The sequence below is a fragment of the Camelus dromedarius genome, chromosome 6 (assembly GCF_036321535.1).
Source record: "Camelus dromedarius isolate mCamDro1 chromosome 6, mCamDro1.pat, whole genome shotgun sequence".
Taxonomy (NCBI): domain Eukaryota; kingdom Metazoa; phylum Chordata; class Mammalia; order Artiodactyla; family Camelidae; genus Camelus; species Camelus dromedarius.
Genome location: NC_087441.1, coordinates 17,898,848 through 17,921,290, shown reverse-complemented (window position 1 = coordinate 17,921,290; position 22,443 = coordinate 17,898,848). Strand labels below are relative to the sequence as shown.

General features: G+C 36.0%; 1 long non-coding RNA gene across 1 annotated transcript in view; it reads right to left on the bottom strand.

The window, feature by feature from the left end:
- The window catches only part of LOC135321575 (uncharacterized), a 47,784-nt gene extending 25,652 nt beyond the window's left edge, over nt 1-22,132 (bottom strand). Inside the window, exons 1-3 of the long non-coding RNA XR_010381440.1 lie at nt 22,107-22,132; nt 21,858-21,986; nt 2,284-2,403 (exon numbers count right to left, since the gene is read on the bottom strand). This is a non-coding gene — a long non-coding RNA (uncharacterized LOC135321575). The remainder of the gene's footprint in view (nt 1-2,283; nt 2,404-21,857; nt 21,987-22,106) is intronic.
- Between the last annotated feature and the right edge of the window lie 311 nt (nt 22,133-22,443).

The following is a 22,443-nucleotide window of genomic DNA, read 5'->3' as shown; positions in this document are numbered from 1 at the left end:
GGGAGAATGGCCTGAGGTGAGGAAGAGACTCTTTGCTCATGACCACTGCGGAGGCATCCAGAAATCATGCAGAGACTGACTGTCTCCAAAAAGTAGGGTTTGAAGACTCTGCTGGAATGAGACCTCTTTCAGGACGGTACTGGAGTGGACAGGTGTTATTCTGGCTGTCCACCTCTGGTTCTTCCTTCCTTTTTATCAACACCCTACTTTTTCTTTAGGAGATCAACTCTTCTTCAGTTTGGTAGGATTCCTGATCAAGATATCCCACTCCACTCCTGCCAAAGGCTGGGCAAACGACCCCAGGTTGTTGGATGAATTTAACTTGTGAGTAGAATGACATGTGAGCCATTGATCTGACTCATGCTGGCCAGTGAAAGAACGTCTCTTTGTGCCTGAGGGCCGGTACCCAGAGCTGCTCTGAAGCCTGATTCTTGCATTTTCCTTTCAGTTCCATGAGCTACCCTATGTCCTTTAAACGTTTTTCTTTTGGAATGAAATTACCCAAAGTCAGTTTATATTGTTTGCAAGCAAAGAAATCTAAATGTTATGGGACTTGAATTTCAAGTGAAGGTAATATGGTTGAAGAAAGGGCATTAGATTAGGTGTCAGAAAACCTTGCCTGTCATTCTATTTCTGCTCCAGACAGCAGGATTTATTTGTTCCTATGTTGTTTTACTTACAGAATGAAGGGGGGCATAATCAGATATCTTGGGTGGCTTTTTAAAACCGTACAGACTCATTCTGCATGCAAATTCTGACAAAAGTCTCTCCCCTCTCCTCACCCTCTCATGCATCACGTACCATTGACAATTACAGTCCAGTGAGCCTCCATTGCTGACAGAAGTGTTTACATCCCTCAGATGACTTGGGTGGAAAAATATTCTACTGGACTATGATATTTCTAAAGGTTCTTCTAGGTCTAATATCCTTTGGGTTGATTTGATACTTAAAAAAATAACTGTTTTAGACAGGTTATGAAAAAATGTTAAATGAAAGCAGATGGAGATCTAGGAATAGAAACAGAAATCAAATCTCAAGAATTGGAGGAATAGTTGTGAAAGATTTTGATGTGAATCGCCTTAAGTACAATGATAAAACTTGTGGCAAATGTATCCATAAGGACTCATAAGACTTCCTCAGATTTTAATTCTCCAGCACAGGGGGCCTCAATTTTTTGAAAAGACCACTTAATTTGAAAAAAAGAAAAAAACCCAAACTTGTTTTTTTTTTTTTTAACACATTCAGTGTTTAAAAAATTTTCTTTGCACTAAATATTAAGACCATCAGTGTGGTAGGTAACAACTAGAATTGGGTGTCTGAAAGAAGAGGTTTTTGACAAGTTTAACCAAATGCTATTAATCTCAAAGAGCTTGGTATCAAAACATTTGAACAATATGTTATTCAATAATGAATGTATAACAAATGTGATGATACAAAAAAGAAAACTAGTCCAAATAAATCAAATATACACTAATGAGCTAAAATGAAATGTGAATTAAACGTTGAATAGTTAAGATGTTAAAGAAATATCTAAATAAAAATTCAAAATATGTTTTAATGAGTCATCATTCTTGCTCTGCATTACTGGCCTCTTTCAATGGAGAAATGTTAAGGACACTGAAATCTAAACCGTGGTCCTTTAACTGCCAATGAGTTTGACATGATCACTTCCTCAGAGTCCAATTAAATATTTATAAGGAATATATTTTAATTAAGTCATCAGTTATTTTTACAGTCTCTTTCTCTTTAACATACTCACACACACACATACCACCACCACCATGGAATTCAGGCCAAAAATATTTAACATTGCTCTATTTTGACACTTAAAAGAGCATACTCTTTGATATGATATTCTCTGCCCCTAAAATTGCTTCAGATCATATGGGATAAACCCATATGCTTATGATGTTCTGCAATTTCTGCAAACTGTTAACCATATGTTCCTACAAGAACTTTTAAAATTATGTTTTATCCTTGCTGCATCAGTAATTTCGGAGGCTCTTGCATGCATATAATTATGTATGGTGTAACTTCATCCTCTTCATTGCTTTTTGTATACCTTTCATAAGTTCTTTTTATACAAACAGGTAAGAAACACTTGTTCAAAGAAATGAGGTAGTTAAAATTTAAAAGCTGATCATGAATCTAAGCTCCTTACCTTGGCAGTGAACATCCACTTAGGAAACTTCTAATTATTCCAACAATCATTACATTGGCAGGAGGACAATGGAGTATTAAATTTACGATAATAATTACACCATTTAACTGTCTGTATCTTACCTAAGCAAACCTTTGTGAGAACTGATGCTTTGGTAACACTCTGGCTTATTTCACTCAGTCTGTTTTGCAAGTTTTCATCCACTGTTTCATCAAGAAGAATAAAATGCAGTATATAACAGGCTGGAGATGGACAATGAAAGACCAAGTAAGAAGCTTGATACTTTGTGAGAACATCGTATTACATAATTTCACCTGTGAGGCACAACTTTTGGGTATTGCTACTTGTTTAGCATTGAACAACAAACATTTTTCCATGCTTTTACACAGTTTTGGGGAAGTGATGAGGGAGTTTTCTACCATTGTGCTTACGCACATGTATAACTTTATTTTATTATTTGAGTTATAGTCAGTTGACAATGTATAATCTTTTAAGCACGCCAGGGGAAAAGAGCATGGCAGGGCAATTTAAATTTCTATGAGAGATTTAGGGGGCAATTACAAAGATGTTTATAAAAATTCAAGGATAATCTTTAAAGAGAATTTGTAAAAACTTTCACGTTTCGATAGAGTAAAGAAAAAACACGAGAGTAAAGAAAAGAGTAAACCAAAAACTAAGATGACATAAATAAGCTCAAATATGCCAGTGATAACAATAAAGATAGATAGATTAAGTTTTAAATGTAGATAATATCGTTTTGGATTAAAAATAAAAGAGTTATGTTCCGTCTATGAGAAGTACATCTACAGCAAAAAGACAGATTTAAAACAAGATAAGTGTAAAAGATACAGCTGGAAAACACTAAACAGAATAACATGACTATCAGATAATAGTAGTTTAAGGAAAAAATACACTAAAAGAAACAAAAGGGGATGCTACACTATGATTTTTTTAAAAACCACTCAACCACATCTTCAAAATATATAAATTGAAACTGATAGAATTGTAAAGATTTAAAAAATCCACAAAAGTATAGATTTTAACTCACCTGTTCAAAAATAGTAGATAAAATAGAATATATATATAAATATACAGTAGATTAAACAGAATTTATGCATATATGATTAGAAATCATTTACAATGCCTGAAAGTACTAGTTTTGTATTTTTCACAATTGGAACTTTCAAAAATATTTTCTAATTCTCTTCTTTTTTTTTCTCCTTGTAGATATGACATATAGATACATCATGTATCTCGTCTTTTGTGCAGAAGATCTGAAAAATTGGCTATCTTTATGTCAGTGGAAACCCCAAAAATGTTACTCAAATTGCATTGTATTCCAAGTCACTTATATCTGGGCCAGTTCGCTGTCCTCAGGAAGCTACTGGCCATCAGGAAAATTGGTGAAATCTAGGAAGGGGTCAGAATGTCTTCAGCCACCATCACCAACTCTGTCACCACCATTCTCTGACATGTGAAATTCTCAGGCTTCTATGCACCATACTAAGAAAACAATTTTGTTACTTTTCTCCTACTTCCCTTTCCCTTTCCAACCAAACTGCCTCCCCAGTTCCCTCTGCAAACTGGAATTACATGGTCACCAATGGTGAACAAGATAGAACCCATGAGAGTGCTGTAGTTTTAACGCTTAATCACCAAAGTTTTTGTCCTAAGCACTTCACCCAAAGACAAACTCACTTTTATCCTGAAATGTTTAGCTCTGCTTATATTTTATATGAATGACTAATTGCCACATATTTTCACACATAATAAATTATGGTCGGCTAGTCGTTACTATTAGTTAGAGCTCATTTGACTAAGCTGAAAGAAAAGTGAAATGTATAATGAAATGTGTGGTCTCTTCCCTCGCTCTGCTGTACTTCCAGATCTTCATCACTTTTCTTTTTGTCCTTGCTCACATTTCTTTTTAAAACCTCTTTACTTTCTCCATATCTCTCAGTGATTTTCAACAGATAATAACCATTTCTTAACCATTTAAGCCTCTCTGATCTTCTCCAAAATGTTACTGTTTTTATTGCTCTGGGAGAGAATATAATCCATCTAGAAGAAAAAGTAATTTCTCAGCTTTGATGATCAAATTTGGCATTTTGTTTATTTGTTTCTTTTACCTCCTAACATAACAATTGTTACATGAAGGTTTTGACGAGATAGAATAAGATTTTCTACACAGGTTTGGTAGTCTTGACCATCTAGTTTAGTAAAATCAGGGGTGGAGAAGATACAGAATAGTAAAGGAGATGAATCCTAACACATGGAAGGAGGAATCCTGCCCCTTCTGGACACCGTGGATTGTAGAAAGGAAAAGAAAGGCAGAAATAGGGGAAGCAAATATCCCGACATTTGGGTCCTGAGCTTCTCATATGAACAGTTCTGGAGAGAAGAGAAGAGAAGCAGAAGCGTTTCCACCCACTTCCAGTTTAGAACTTTGGGTGGAGACGGCCAGTCATGATGACCTCACCAGTATGAGGGTGGCAGCAGACAGCCCAGCAGTAGCAGAGGAGAGGATGCGGATTGCTGAGTCTGCAGCAATCCCCAAACACCTTCTATTCACTGTTTGGTAAGAAAAGCTCAGAAGTTCTATATGTTCTTCCAGCCTCCCAAGGGCATTGAGAAAGACCAGAATAGATGGCTGGGGAAATTTCCAGAAAGATTTGGGGATCAGTATTACATGGGAGAAATCATCCCATAGCTAAATTCTACTGAATACGTTACTGGGCTGGAGACTAACTGAAACCAGGTGTCTGTGACACGAGTGGGAAGGTAAGTAAATCTGCTGTGCCCCCACAGAGCCCTGCCTAAACTGCGCACCGCACAGGCTACTCTGCCCCCGGGGCACCAGGGCAGCCTCCAGCAGGAAGCGCCTAACAGGGATGGCCCAACCACACTTTGCTGAGTACCAACCAGCCACCAGCTGCCCCGCCACTAAAACCAGCAAAAACCCTGCCCCCTGCCCCAACTCTCTGGGACAATAAACTTTCCCTTAATTCCAAATACCATCTTAAGCAGGAAGAAACAGAATAGAGAAATAACCTGATGGTGAAGGAAGCTTTGTGTTGACTACATATTTGTCTGAAAGACCCTGTTTTAAACTGAAGGAAATTACTTAAACTGGGAGAAAAAGAAATAGTAGTAATTGGAAATGGTTAAATTTAAGTTATTTATACCCTAATGCCTAGCATGGTAGGATCTCTTCAGAAAGATTAGATTATTACAGAGAAATAAACAAGGGTAAGAGAAGTGTTGAAACATAAATAATTGCACAGTCTACATCATAGTATGAATAATAATTCACAGTATACGTTCGTCTAGAAGTATAGTGATTGTGTGTGGTCCCTCTACTAGCTATAGCTCCAGATACATGTAGATCTGCTGTCTTTACGTACATCTATCTATGCATGTAATCTCTATATAGCTATGTATAGTACCGTATAATATGTAGTCAAGTTTGTGTTTTCTCATACTTAAAATTTCAATTAATATCTTTCTGTAGAAATCATTGCCTGAATTTTGTATTATTTTACGGAAGTAAAATTACTAGGCAGTGAGAATGAGCATTTAAAAAATTCTTGAGATAGTCTGCCAAATAGTTATTCTTTCTTTATCTAAACCAACCCATTCCTAAAAATAAGCCAGATCTTTGCGACTGATACAGAAAAGAATAAGAAACCATATCAATCATGCCTGGCATTTGTTGTCATTTATACTTTCTTTGTTATGAAGGCCAGATTTCAGAGGATTGTTTGATTCTTCTGAGGCATTTGCTCCTTATTGAAGACACACAGCGGCAAGCTGGAAGGCAGCACTGTGTATTTGCCTCCTGTTGTCTTATGTCTGTCCAGCTCAGAAGTATGTCTTTCCACTTAAATAGACTGTAATTCATCTGGGCATTGTTATTAAGTACTTTCTCCACCAAGACTCAGATGCCATTGATTGCATAAGGCTCCTGAGATGAATGCTTTCTATTCAACCAAAATTGACTAAGTTAGACATTTAAAATTCTATATGTAAAAACCTATCTAGGAATTTGAAAATTTTTAAAAATATAATAGAACGAAAAAATAATTGTGAATGACCTCTGTAAAGAATGTAGCAATATTTACTATATGCCGCCTCCAGGAGTTTCCACTGGATTCGTGAATGGTCGACATTCTAGGCATCGAGCAGCAGCCCTCACCCTTTCAGGAAAGAGTCAATTCACTATTGGCTGAAGTTCACAGAAGGCCAAGGTAGGACGAAGTTGGAGCCATTGTTTTTCCTTCCTTTTTTCACTGTTCTTTCCATTACAATAACGGAGCCTTCACACTCTTCCTGTTTCATATATACTCCATACTATGAGCTAGTGGGTTTATAGACAGTTCTCTCCCTTAGCAGTACAATCTCTCAAAATCAGATTCATGTTGAAATGTCTTGATTTCTACAATGAACACTGTAGCACACACTATTCTAAATATTTAAGTGGATTAATTTCATTTTGAGAGATGCAATAGTAGAGTGAAGAGCTGAATATATAGAAAAAATGCAAAAAGGAACACAACTATGCATCCTGAAATCACAAAAAAGGAAAATATACATACAGGTATATACAGATTTTTCTCAGTTTTTTTTTTTTTTTTTTTTTTTTGCTAATATACATAAAGGTTTGAAGAACAAGTTCTCTCACTATGAAGTTTTCTTAAGCATCGAATTGTAAAAACTAGGTGGGACAAAATTGAAATGGAATTTAATCTTTTACAAAATCTTTTGAATATTTTACATGTGACATTTCTATTTTTAATGCACATTTGTATTTCCTTGCTGTCCCCCATTTTCTTAATTGGCTTCAAAGAGACTGTATTTTATTCAATATCTGTTTACATCTTCCAGAAGTTCCTGAATCATCTTCAAAATGCACTCAAAGGATGACCTTAATGATCAAAAAGAATTCTTTTTCTTCTTCAGTTTAAGTGCACAACTATACATTTCTTTCTGAATAATATCAAGCTTAGGAAAGAGAAGCAACTTTTTCCTTTATACTTAGGGGAACTTTTGCTTAGTATAGTCATTCACGGAGTTCTAAGAAATTTTCTTCGACAGAGCACGGAAGAGTTCCTGCCACCGCGCCCTTCAAACGAAATTTCATCTTGTGCTAACTCTGACAACCTTTGGTAGCCAGCATCATGTCCACACCTTTGCATGCTCTTCCATAGCTTATATAATATTGCTTTCATAAGACCAATGAATAAGAGATAAGGAATAGGGAATCAACCACATGGAGTTTTAAGGGGGAGGACAGGTAACAATTTTAAGTAGAGTAACAAATTCTGAAGAAGGGAAAGGCGTTAGCTGCGTAGACTTCTAGGAACAGTGTACAGGCAAAGGGAACAGCTAATGGCAAGGATACAATTATCTGTTATCACACAGAATTCTATAATTCTTCTTGATTAGAATTTGTAACGTATACACACTCTCACACACAGATTTAATCATGTATATTTGGGCTTTATTTGAGGAAGAGGGTTTTTCTTTCCTTTCTGTGGCAGATAATTTTACACGTTGCTTCATGGAGAAGAAGACAAGGTACTTTAGAAGACCTTAATATCTGCATGCAAACAGATACCTTCATTGCATATTAAGAGCCTCCAGGAACCGTCTGGAAGGCTGCAAAGGCAGACACCAGATTTTCCTTACCCTAGCACTTCTCATCAAACTAAAGTTTCCCAGCGTCTAGTGCTGAAAAGTTATCCTTAGGGAAGTGTTTCTTTCAAGCGGACTGGGGTTTCTGGAAACTGCATTCTCAGATTTCTACTCAGTATAGGAGAGCTCGTAATCAAAAGAATTGAAAGAACCAACTCAGTTTTCCATTGACAAATGATTCAGTCCATGAAGAATTTTAGATTGGATTCTCAAATTATTTATTTAAACTGTTTCCTATCCCCAGAATGTTCTTCACCTAACCCATCCAATTTAAACTAGCCATGAGTTCTCACATTACATCTTACTTTAATTCTTTTTTTTTTTTTTTTGGTGGGGGGGTCATAATATGTTTGTATTTTTTAATTGAAGTATAATCAGTTTACGTGTCAATTTCTGGTGTACAGCATAATGTTTTAGTCATACATATACATATATATATTTGTTTTCATATTCTTTTTTGTTATAGGTTACTACAAGATATTAAATATAGTTTCCTGTCCTATACAGAAGAAACTTGTTGTTTATTTTATATATAGTAGGTAATATTTGCAAATCTTGTACTCCCAGTTTATCCTTTCCCACTCCTTTCCCCCCACCCCCATTGGTAACAATTAGTTTGTTTACTATGTCTGTGGGTCTGTTTAATCCTTAAACAAAACATTCACCATTGTCTGATGTGCTTTAGTTTATCTGTCTGTCAATCCGCTTACTTGTTTATCTAATCTCCGTTTCCCTCTTGAGAACTAGGGTCTCCTCTGCATTATTTGCTCCTATACTCCATGCACCTACAACAAGGTCTGGCAGTAGTTGCTTAATATACTTTTCAAAAGATAGAGAATATTACAATAGTCTGAAATAATGAATAAACTTTATCATTATAAACTTGGAAAAAATAAAATCATGAGATTAAATATCCCATATTTTATAAAACATTTATTTTATTAAACATTTGCAGAACTTAGAATTATTCATCCCTCTTAATTATCTTTAAGATGGAAAAAAATTTAAGATTTTAATATAAGGAGCCATATATGTATATCACTGTGGAATAAACGGCTGTCTCCTATAGAAATTATTGATGATTTTTTTGTAAAATATAAAAATGTTTTTAACCTTTTCTATAAAAGAGTTATGCAGAAGATTTATTTTTTAAGTAATCTTACTGTGATATTTTGATGGCTAAACTGAGTCAAATGCCCCTGTGTGACTAGTAGAATTCTTCCACACAAGTTAAAAAGATATTGAGGGAAAACAAAACAAAACAAAAAATAATAATCTCCAAAGGTCAGAAATGACATTTGTACCAACAGCTCTCGGTAAGGAAACTGCAAGTTAAAAATAAATCATTGATAGCATACAAGGCAAAACTTAACAATACACAGAAGGTAAGTGGAGTGAAATTTCTCCTCTAAAACCCTTCTCCATCTGTCTGATATCTGAGATTAGATTTTTTTTTTTAAAGCAGTGAATTCACTTGTCCTCAAATAAAGATGATTATCAAAAGTGAACTATGAAAATTACTGCCAAATTAACTGGTGGTAAGGAACCAAATCTAGGTATGAAAGACTGCTGGGAAAAAAATATTCAATTTCAACCTCAGACAGAACTTTTTTAGCAAAATATAGAAGTATAATGTAAAACATGAATGCCAAAATAATGATTTATGTAATTTGAGGATTTTCTAGGTGAGTTTCCAGTCTTCTGAACTTCAAACATCAGCACTTAAAGAAAAACAGAGCTCTGGTTTCCTTAGGCTAATTGTGGCCACCTAACTTCAAATTCTCCTACATGTGCTTCTCCCAAAAACATTTGTATGAGCTAAAAGAACAAATGGAGTCACCCACAACCTATGACAAGAGCAGGGAGGCAGGAATTTTTGAACATTGTGGTTTACATGTAAGTAAACATCATCTAAATGTAAGTAAACATCTGTCTAGGGCAGAGGGTCAGACAAGGATTTTGCAGAAGAAGGCACAGAATCCTAGTCATAGTAACACAGAGATGATAGTGATGATGATTGAGCCCCAGAAAAGCAGGGTTGTGTCTTGAATGGATGAATTCTGAGAAAAGATCTGAAGTCTGGTAGATGAGAGCACTGACAATAGGTGAGAAAAGGGGCTTTTTAGAAAGTGCCAGGAGCAGCAGAGCACTCTTTGGAAGGAACTGCTTCTGGGGAAAAAGAATGACAGTTTGGTTGAGACAACACTTCCTCGAGGCTTGGTGGCAAAGAGGAAGAAGGAAACATTTAATTTTTTTGTTTTTTAAATAAAGTTAATGGCTTTCAGAAACACAATATTATCAAAGAATCAGAGGAAGAAAGACTCTTCCCAAAAGGCACCCTTTATTAAAGAATTTGCACTTTACATCCAATAGCTCTCTTGAATTAAGAAACCACTTAAGTACATTGCTTCAGTTCAAACCCATCTTTCTCAGTCTGTAGAATGACCTTTTATTTCTTATGCAGGGAAATCCGATGCAGCTAATAATAAACAAATTAACACATAAAATTCCCAGCATCTATACAAAGTAACTTTTAAAAATAAAAGAGAAAATCAGAATGATTTGCATTGGATCTGTGGATTGCTTTGGGTAGTGTGGCCATTTTGATAGTGTTGATTCTTCCAATACAAGGACACGAGAAATCTTTCCATTTCTTTGTGTCATTTCAGTTTTTGGAGTATAGGTAACCTCCTTGGTTAAGTTTATTTCTAGGTATTTTGTTGATTTTGATGTAATGGAAATGTCTCTGTCAGCTACAAAATTCTGGTTTTTGAAGTGAAGAAAAAAAGAATGACTGAAGGGCCGCAAATGGCAAAATACTGTTCTTTTTTATGGGTGAGTTGTATTCCATTATATATATGCTGCATCTTCATTATCTATTCAACTATTGATGTGCACTAAGGATGCTTCCATATCTTGGCAATTATAAATAATGTTGCTGTTAATAACAGGGTGTGTGTATCTTTTTTAATTAATTCTTATTTTGTGGTTGGCTTTATTCCTTTGATAACTATGTAAGTTTAAAAAGCTAAAGCTATAAAAATTCTTAGAAACAATGAACAGTACATATATGTAAATTAAAAAATATATGTGCAGTAAAGAAAAAGATCTATGAAGCCATGAAAGACATGGAAGAAACTTAAAAGACATATTACTAAATGAAAGAAGCCAGTCTGAAAAGGCTACAAACTGTACAATCCCAACCAAAAGACATTCTGGAAAAGGCACAGCTACAGAAACAATAAAAAGATCATGGTTTCTAGGGGTTTGGGGAGAGGGAGGGAGGGAGGGAGGGAGGAATAGATGGAGCACAAGAGATTTTTAGAGCAATGAAATTAATCTGTATGATACTATAGTGGTGGCTACATGTCATTATGCATTTGTCAAAACCCATAGAATGTTCAACATCAAGAGTGAACCCTAACGTATACTATGGACTTTGGTTGATAATAATGTGCCCATGTTGGTTCATTGATTGTACCAAATATGCCACAGTGATGAAGGATGTTGAGGGTAGAGGAGTATATATGTGTGGGTGGGGAGGGCTGTATGCAAACTCTGTATTTTCTGCTTAATTCTTCTGTGAACCTGAAGCTGCACTAGAAGAATAAAGTCTTATTTAAAAAAAAAATGAAAAAATGAAAAAAATGAAAAAAAATGAAAAAAATGAAAAAAAAAAGAGAAAATCAGAATGAAAAATTGGGGTATGTAAAAAACACCAAAAAATAGTCAGAAAGAAAAGAAAAACTGGAACATAACACTACCACACACAATTCACTAACTCAACCAATTACTCCTATCCTAATGGCCTAATCCTTTATCAGTCTAACTTCCTTGACAGATTCACTTTTTTTTTGATAGTACAAAAATCTCCTCTTAGCTTTGTAGCCCCTTATCACTGCTTCAGCGTGGCATCTTAGAAAACTGCCCCACATGTGCTTAACTTTGGAGTCAGTAAATGCCTCAAAAGGATGCCTCGAAGTGGAAATTGTGCACAGTATGGCAGGATCACATCAGTGTGTTATCTCTTCCCTCTGGAATCTTATTTATGAAGTCAGAGTTACCTTGAATATTTTCTGATGTCTTCAAATAGTTTTGTCTTTTTTATGTTTTTTTTTTTCAATTCCCCTTTAACATGAACATGTATTCATGATGGGAGAATTGGTTTGATACCAGTTACTCCATCCCAAATCAAAGTGGAAGAGCTTATCCTGCTATGTGTCTTCTCCATAGCACATTACACACTCTGTATTGACTTGTTTATTCATCCTCGGTCTCCTTAATACAGTGCCATGAGAGCAAGAACTGAAGTTCTGTCCACTGTGTAGTCCCAAAGCTTAGAAAAATGGCTGGAATGAAAAAGGCACTCAGTAAATATGTTAGAAAGGAAGGAGAAAAGGAAGGAAAGAAACCAGCAGGCTTGCAGTTCTCCTAATGATTCTTCATCCAGGTACACACCTGGGAAACTTGGTGTAAGGCCTTCTATTTATCCTCCTGATCAATACATTTTAAACTTCTCCTACTCCCCAACTCTGCAAGTCCAACTAGGTATCAAGTTCTTCTAATTCTGTATTTTTAATGTCTTTCCCATATGCCCTTTTCTCTTCATCCTTGCCGTCTTATTTGGGAGTCAATCTCTCACCTGATTACTAAAGAAGTTTGTTAATTGATGCCCTACCTCTCCTTTTCCTTCTCTTCATTTTGTCTTTCCCTTACATACTGTTTTCAGTGTTTTTCTCAAACACAGATCTTATTATATTTCATGGGTATAAAAATATTTTAAAATGTTGTTGGTTCATCACCAGGAATCAAGGATAAATACGAAACTTGTATTTTCATGGAAGACAAGGAACTTCAAACACGTCTTACCATGACAAATTAGATCTCTTTAATAAACCTCGAAATCATCATAATGTTCATCTGAAAGTGTCCAAAATTCCAAGAATACAAGCATGTCACTATGACTTTATGCATATCTCTTGATGGCCAAAAATGGCTCAGAGGAATGATATGCAGACTATATATATTAAGGATTAGACTGAAGAAGAAAAACAGAAGCATAATATATAAATATACACTCTTGTTAGTAGTAAGCAGAGTTTATATTCATATCTATTAGGAATTTTTAAAGACGTCCATGAAGCTTATAGGGATTCTTATACTAATAAAATATTAGTATTATTTTATTTTTTGAAAACTTACTGAGTGCCTGCTCTAGGCCAATTGCTCTGACTTCTCAGGACATGAATGAATATAAGATATAACTTTTTTCTCTCAAAAGGCACAGGAAGTGATGATTCCACAGAACTGACTAATGAAATACTGTGTTGTGATTATTTTCCATTTCATTTTTAATTTAAAATTTTATAAAAATACAAGCAAAATGTTTAAGATCCTTAATGAAGTATTCCTTCATCTGTCATTGGCTTCTACATGTAATGATGTATTTAGTATTTTCTATCTCATTACCCAAACTTATAGGAAACCATAATGTAAGTCAAATTTTCCACAGAGACTGTAGGAGGAAAAAAGACAATAGAATTTGGGAAACAATTACTTTGGAAGGCAGGGTAGAAGCAAGGGACAAGCAGAACGGACATCAAATGCGTGTTTAAGAGGCAAAAGGAAAGGGATGTAAACTTTTTAAACCTCAGTTTTCTAATCTGAAATATAGAAATAATATATTTAACTTCAATAATCATTGGGAAGAAAAGATGTTTAATGCAGGCAGACTGTTTAGTTAACACACACAAATATTGTTGGGTTTTTTTCTTTTTTTGCTATAAAACCACAATAAGTTGGTGCTTAAGCAACTGAATCTACAGCTAACCCATCAGCTGGCTTCCCTGTCACCAACAGTGCTTGAGATGCTTGTTCCTTGAATCACCGCTGATCTTATTTACTCAAGTAGAAAAATGGAAACGCAGAGATGATACATAGGCTTAAAATTCGAAACTGAACAGATGATTTGTCCCATTGTGTTTTTACTAAAGAGATAAAATCCAGACAAAGAGTCCTTTCCACCTTTCAAACCATCGCCTTTGTCATCCAACTCATGAGTTATTGTGATGTTCTCTCAAAATGAGTGGCATGAGAATCACAAGGAAAAATTATGGGTCTCATCAAAGTGAATAGTACAAAATGTAGGAGGCGGAAGCATCGGGGCCAAGGAGCTATTTCAGATCTATTTACTCTGCGATATTTTGTTTTATCTGGGAGGTTTCACAGGCCCTGCTTTTACCTAAGGCAGGAGGTAAATTGTCTAACTATACCCATTAACATCTTTTTCAGGGCTTCTGTGACTTACAGACTCTGTGTTAATTGAGATTATGCTGCTGGCATGTTTAGACACCCACTACAATTTTTTTAAACATTTAAATCAAGTGATTTGAGAAAAGCTAAGCATAAGGCTTCAGGTGGTAGAGGTATTTCAGGAATGACAGCATCAAAGGAAAAATAATTAGCAAACCCTTTCATGATAGCTAATTTTCCCTGGGCCATGTGCGGTCTATTTTTGTACCACCAGATGCCCCCTTCAATATAGTCTTATTTTTATTTACAAAGCAAAGTTATTTCTAAAGTTGACAGAGATCTATCAATTTATTCTAATTTTGTTGAAAGAAAATTTACCAGTGTCATGTGATAGCATCCTCTACCCCATTTATCCAAGTGTCTCGCTTGGTGAGGTAAGTGGGTCTAACATCAAAACTGAAAATAGCAAACCTCTCCCGCAAGCTCATGAAGGGAAGACTTTGCTCTTCAGCCCTTTTTGAGATCTGATCATCACCCACTGGCTAATTAAAGCTTGAGCCAACTGGCTCAGCTTGGTAATGTATTTCCAGCTAGTGCAATCAATGAAGATTTTTCAAACTACTTACTAAATAGTTTTTCCTAAATTTCAGGCTTCCAGTGGACTTTTCCCAAAGTAGTCAAACAACTCACAGAAAATTTCCTGTAAGCTTTGATAACTGAATATGATATTTCTAAGGAGAAAAATGTCCTCAGTCAATAAAAGAAGAAATTGTTCTTGTTACAAAGTTATGTTAATGATTAGTTATACAATAACAGTTACAAGAATAAAGCCAGTGAACATATAAAAAGGAACTTGATTCCATTCAGGGAAATGCAAATTAAAACTGAATGAGATAACATACACCCAACAGAATGACTAAAATAAAAATGATAGACAACACAAGTGTTCAAGAGGATGTAGAAAAATGGGAACCATTGGTAGGAGTATAAATTGGTACATCTACTAAAGATGAACATTACATAGAGTATCTATTTACCCCTAGGCATTTACTCAACAAAAATGTTTATTTAATACTCCCCAAAAGACATATACAAGAATGACACATACGTGAATTATCACTCAGGGTGATTCTTTCCCTGACCTTAGGTAGGTTTTGCTACATGCACTGATCATTAAGTAGTGGAGTATTCTTGAGTTCTCTACAGATCTCCAGTTTCTCTGCTCAATTATCTCCTTTCCTGTACTCTGTCCTACTAACTGGAGCCACATCGTTCTGCCTGAACTCTTAGCTCCATCTCCTCAACTTGGCTCATCTCACAGACTCTTGGTTTCCCCTCCCTGCACCATGACCTGGAAACTCTCTAAGGTCGTAAACTAGAGCAATTACTGAGGCACATCATTTGGTTTCCATCTCTCAGGGATCTGTTCCAATGTCTTGAAAACTCTCGTTTTATATACTCTGCCCATTTTTAAAATCAGGTCGCTGGGTAAATCCAGTTCCTGTGACTCCATCTTGTCCAGGAGCTAACATCCTTAGGAATACCATTTTTACCCGAGAGAAACAACTGAGGGCCAGCCTATGGTTCTTCAGGACTGGGTGTTTGGCAGTGTTTTCTCTAGAATCAACCAAGTGAGCCTGTCGTCATGTCAAGGAAAACAACTGATGGCATCTGTTGTCAATGATAAAATTTGAACTTTCAAGCAGAATTTAGAATTTTAGAAAATGAAAATCTGCCACCATTGGCCTGACAGCATCTGACCATAAGAATAGTTTTCTAATGAAATCAGTGGTGATCTTATCACATGTGATTTTGGAATATTGTGTAATGAAATGTGTCAATATGGGAAAGACCACACTATTCATTGCATTAATATTTTCCAAATGACCGATGTGTAATATTACAAAATCACACTGGTAAAAAATCTATTTTAAGTACAAGATAGATGAATGGATTTTAATGTGACATTATTTATCTGGTTTCAGATTCTACACTGCAGTTAAGTTCTAAGGAAATACCACTTCTTGAGCTTTGGTGCAGTATCAAAGATGAGTATGCACAGTTATCTGAAAAGAATATCACAGTGTTCTTCCCTTTTCCAAATTGAGGCCTTTGTGTGACCAGAGTTTCTTCATGTTCTTCAATATAAAAATATGCTATAACCAGACTGAATTCACAGATATGCAAATCCGGGTATATTCTGTTAAGCTAGACATTAAAGAGACTTTCAAAATGTAAATCAATGTCAGTCTTCTCACTATATATTATTGCTTTCAAAAATATGCTCATTTCTCATAAAAATAAGTTATGTTAACTTGAATTGGGTAGATTATTTATTTTTAAAATGAGTTAAGTTTTACTTTTCTTAAATTTTAATTTCTGTTATGGCAAATACCAATATATATAGCCACATAAATAAAAGCCTTTTGAGATCTCCAATAATTTTTAGGCGTGTAGAGGGCTCTGGAGAATAAAAGGGTTGCGAACCTACAAAAAAACACAGGCTAGAAGACTTCTTTACAGCTTTCTTTTCTTATTGTTTCTTCATTTAAAATTCTCTTTCCAATCTTTTGCTTTCTGTGTCAATCCAGCCTTGGTCTTCATTAATCTGATTCTCTGATTAACACCCTGGCTCTTTTCACAGGGTCCTGCCCTTATGCTCCTGAAGGCTGCGAATTTGTATCGGCACCCCACTCTCCAAATCCAGGCACCAGCCAGTGCCGCTAAGACCACTTCGTGCCATTGTGGGCCCACCTGATCTCTGAGGTACACCTCTGAGTCCATAGCATCACCGCGTTCCTTCTCTTTGTTTGCTCTGTGACTCGTGTTAACCAGACATTCCTAAGGGCCTTTTCGGTTCTGTGTTCACTGCCTGCTGTGAATCTGTCTGCCTTTTTGAAGTTCAGATGCTGTTCCCTACTTTGCCAATAGAGGGAACTCCACATTTTGATAGAGTAAAAAGAATTGTTTACTTCCAAGGAGTGTTTGGATTTACAAGTATTGCTGTAGAAGCCTTGCACATCTTTAGTAGATCGCTAACAGTAAAATACACCTTCCAATAGGGAATACTGGGGATAGGAAGCTGTTTGGGGATGTGGGAAATTTCCTGGTGCTCTATAAACCAAACACCTGTGTGCTATGCTTATGTGAAACTTCTTCCCTGTTCAATTGCAGTGATACAGAACTTTTGGTGGACTTCAGGTAGTCGATGCTCAAGACTCCCAAGCATTTTGTTTATTTTAACAAATAGCTGAAAGACCACAATCTTACATTTCTTGTTTAAATTGTTTTTCGAAGTCTCTTACTTTTAAAGTGTTGTCTCTGAAACTTCCCAAGCCATTTTCTTGTCCAACAGGCTCACAGTCTTTCTCTGCGAGGTACCCTGTTGCCCACAAAATTAATTACCTGAAAGGGCACAATGTCATTTCTCTGAAGTTACTTTCTATGTTGATCATTCAGAAAAAATATTACAGAAGGTCAATCCTTGGGATTGGTTGAGGAAGGGGAAGTGGGGAAGAAGAAAATCCTGTGCATTTAGAGTTTTCTTTCTAGATAGATATCCCATTCCTGATGTTCTGAAAGAAAAATATTCTCACGGATTTTGAAAGGGTAGGTTGTCTGCATTTCCGATGCAATGTCATGAGATTAAAAAAAAGAAAAAAACTTTTAAACTCTCTTGCTATAACTTGCCCCTGGTGCTCCTTGATTGTATTGCATCTGTGCAAAGAGTGGATTAAGAGTAGGATTGCCTGAGAAAATGATTTCCTTAAACCTTGTCGCTGTTAGTGTTTCCTTCATCATTTGGGAGTCTGGCAATCTTGGGATAGCAGATCAAAAAGTATTTAGTTTCATGAGTAGTTTTCACTTGGTACATGGCTCCATCGCTATTAGCTAAGAATCTAAAGTAAAATACTCTTGAGCCAAGTTCATCATCATGTGTTACTGTTGCTGGGGCTATTTTTCAGTAAGAGGCTCTCAAAATTGTTTCTTGGAGACAGTAGTTGTACTCCTTTAACTTTAAGTATTGTTTTTCAATCTTTAGTTTGTGTCTTTTCCTTCAATAAATTTATTCTCAATTTTACTTTATCTAATGCTGTCTCCATTTAAAATTAGAAAGGAAAAAAAAACCTTTAAGCACATCTTATAGATATTTTGTCCAATTATTCCAGCTTGAAGAGAATGACTCCCATCTGTTTTTGACACTTTTGTGATGTTGATAGCTTCCATGGGTATCTAATAATATGCCTAGACTACTAAATCAAATTTGTCTTCTATGAAAAGCTCTCAAAATTCAGCACGTCACTTCCTTATGAATACGTTCAGATATTCCTGCTTCCAATAATATGGCAGATTAGTCACACAGAATCATCCTCCAAAGTGCTGGTTGTGCCTGAAGAAACTAAATTGCTGAAAAAAATTTTAAAATATATAAAACACCTTCTAAATGCATTTTTGAACTTTTAGGAGATCAGTAAATCCTCAAAGCCCCCAAATAAGTAAAACCAGGAAACTTCGGCAGAGCAGCAAGCCCCAAAGCTAATTTTTGTCTTAGGGATGATTACTGATCTCTAGTTATTCTGAGCTTCCATGGTGGCATGAGGTGTGGGAGAGAAGAGGTAAAACTCAGGATGCCTCCAAGGTAGGGAATCTAAAAAGAGATTGAACTCCACAGAGCTTGGACCGCTCTCTATGGGCTACATGCACAGTAAACATGAGAATTAGAATTAGGCAAAAAATAAACCGTGCCATGCAAAGGAGACCAGGGAAAATTTTCCTATCTCAGGTCCAGGACCAAGTAGAGGGGGAAAAAAGTCCTTTTTTGAATTTTTGTAATCCCATACTGGCCCTTGCAGTGCATTTGAGATCTGAGTTCATTCTACCTGGGTGATTCAAAAATTTCTCACAGAGAGAATTTAGAGTAGTAACAGGCAACAGCAGAATCAACAGCAAATCTCCACAGGAATTTAACTTCAACCCAGGTCTCAAAGTAAAACAAGCAGCTCAAAGCCAAAACTCACAAAACGTAAAAGGAAATAAAGAAACATAGGTGAGAACCAGAAGGAGCAACAGTCAACAGATTAAAAAAATCAAAAATTAATCCAGATGTTAAAAATATCAGACACATAACTTGCAAAAGCAATGTTTAATAAAACTTGAAAATATGATCATGGAATAAGCAGATTTGAGAAGGAGCCAGATAAAACTTCTAGACATAAAACAGTAAATATTAAAATAAAACACTGAATAGAAAATTAAACAGCTAATTAAATAAGCTGAAGAGAGAATCTGTGAGCTGAGAAACAAATGTGAATAAAATTTCTAGAATATAGTCTAGAAAGACAATCAGATAAAAAGACTAAAAATCATTAAAATATAATAAATATAACACACATTTAAACAACATTCCAAAGGAAGGTAATGCAGATAATAGGACATACACAATATTATAAGAAATAATCATCAAATTTCCAAATTAAAAAAAAAATCCCAAGAACATAAGTAAATACAAATTCATTCATAGTCTCACCATAAACAAACTGCAGGACAACAAAGAAATAGAAGTGATTAAAAACAGTCAAACAGACATGTTCCTAAAGGCATTGACAAGACTGACAACTGCATTCTCTACAACAATTACAGAAGCCAGAGGTGAAGGAAAATACATATTCAGTGAGTTGAGAGAAAATAGTTATGAACCTAGAATTATAAACCCAGTGAAATTCTTTCAAGAATAAGGGTAAAGTTAAAACGTTTTCAGGTGAACAAAAACTGACAAAGTTGATGACCAAAGACCTTCACAAAAGGAAAATGTAAGGATGTATTTTAGGCGGCGGGGAGAGAGAAGGAGAGTGTATGGAAGACCCAAATGAGTGGTGAGGTGGCCTGCATGAGGGGAGTGATATGCAAAGAAAAACCTTCAGCTATGCCTTGTCTACAAGGGAAACATGCCAAATGTAAGGATGCCAAAATATTTAAAGCAAATGATGAAAAATGTGTACCAAACATTAACCATATAGGCAAAGAAAGGACCCAAAGACAAAAACAAGCAAACGATTTTGGAAGTGTTGGTTGCTTTATCATGATTAAGGGTTCAACTCCCCAGTAAGATATAATAGCCTTAAACTAAATAAAAAATATACTCAATAAAATTAGCCTCAAACAATAAAAGAAAATTAAGACATCTACATGGAGAATACTATCATGGTAGAAAATTTCAACAGATTTCTCTCATTAAGGTAGAGATAAGGCTGTAGAAGATTGGAAAAGTCCAGTTAACAATATTGCTCTAATGGAGATGTATAAAACTTTATACCCATTAATGATAAAATACACTTTTTTCAAGAAAAAAGCCAAATGGAATATTCATGAAAATTTATCTCATTCTATACTTCTAAGTATAACCTCAACAAATTCCAAAGGATCCATATAGAACTCATCTCCTTTGACCTCAGTGAAATTAAGTTGGAAATAACTAAGTATAACTGAAAACACTGATTATGTTTGGAAATTCACAATTTTGTACAAAAATTTCATATACATGTGTGCATATATATGTGTGTATATAGACATATTTTTGTATATGTGAATATATATACATATGCATTTTTGTTTATGAGTCATTGAAGAGAATATGATGGTATACATGAATATTGTTTCTAAATACAAGCATATATGAAATTGTTTAAAATTGTGTAGTGATAACAAGTGACATTAGAAAGAAGTATCATTTAAATGTATTCTCTTTCAAATCACTTGGTAGCAAATTTTGATGCTAAATATGGGTATGTGTATGCATGTACTTATAAATGAATAAATGGTGGCTTCAAAAGTAAAGGTAAGAGAATAAAGAACAGTATATTTATATGATATGAACAGTTTGTTTTTAAATATGCAACTTAAAATTTTTCACTGTCTCCCTTTTCCATTTACATAACCTCATTCATTCACTTACTTTTTTATTGCACATGTGGAACAGTGATGAACCTGGGCCAGAGAAATGAGGTGACTTACAGAGGGGCATTCAGAGGGGTGCGGGGCTGGCAATGAAACTCCCCTTTCCTGACTGTCTAATGTGAACTCACTTTCTTCTGAGCAGCCAGAGGTTGAAGTGGGTCACATGATGAGTCCTACTTCTTTGTGATGTTTGTCAAGATACATTTGTCTGAATGTAGAGAATTATTAAGGGCTATTCAAATACAAATGCAATACTGAGTAGAATAAAGAAAACAAGAAACTCGTTAGACAATACTTAGAAAATCTGTGTAACTTGAAACAGCGATGCCTTTAACATAAATGTTTAGCATTCCAAGCCTCTGAATCCAGTTACAATCTCATTAATACTTTGAGTCATATTCAAATCCAGAGAGTTCCAGCGTTCCACTAACCCATGTGGGAAGTCCAGACCTTTTTGGTGCTCCTGTCCTTAAAGTATTTCCAGGAATTCCCAATGTTCCACTTAAGAACATGTCCATGTGTCAGTCCATCACTAGTCACTTACTCCGGGTAGCAACCACCATTGTTGCATGCCAGTCCCTGCCAGTTGTCCCACTGCAATAATAAATACGCTAGGGGAGAGAGGGAGACAGCGGCCCTCCCCTCTGTGCTGAGCTCAGCTGGGGAAGGCCAGCGCTGTTTTATCCCTCAGTATTGCCAAGTTGGAGAAAAGCTCCATCTATTTTCATGCACAGCAGTTCTCCCCAGGTGCCCGCAGGCCTGGGATATGCTGGTTCTCTCCCCATGCTGGACTTACCAGACTGCTCTTCCTTTGTGATGGATTTTTCTCTCCAGGCATTAGAATATTCCTTCTTGGATTCTGTCTTGCCTCGTAACAATCACGATGGCCGAAAGGCCTCCCTAGAGCTGAGCCCTTAGTTTGTCTCTGTGGGAAACAGATACATTGTGAGGAAGGTGGGGTGAGAAGTGGAAGACAAGGAATGGGGAGGTCATCCAGTTTAACAGGAAAGGGTGTCTATCGGCCAGTCCCGCTCAGTCAGCGCACCTGTTCCGGCAACTCGTGTATGGAACTGAGACCTCCTGACTGAATAGACATCTCTCTCTCCCAGCAACATTGCTGCAGCCAGCCAGCTTCTCCAGTGGTAACTCTGTAGGCACTGGCATAAATTCCCCTGTTTTAAGCACATTAGCTAAAATGCGCAAAGGTTAAACTTTACCGGAAAGAAATCAAGGGGCTGCTCGATTTCGGGGACTCAGAGGAGAGAAGCAAGAGAATTGGTCACCTCTGTTTGTGGTCAAGAAAGAACTGATAAGATATTGGCTGGACTGAAGAATTTCTAGAACCTCGTTAGACCTAAGTTAAGTTTGTTGAATCCTATTTG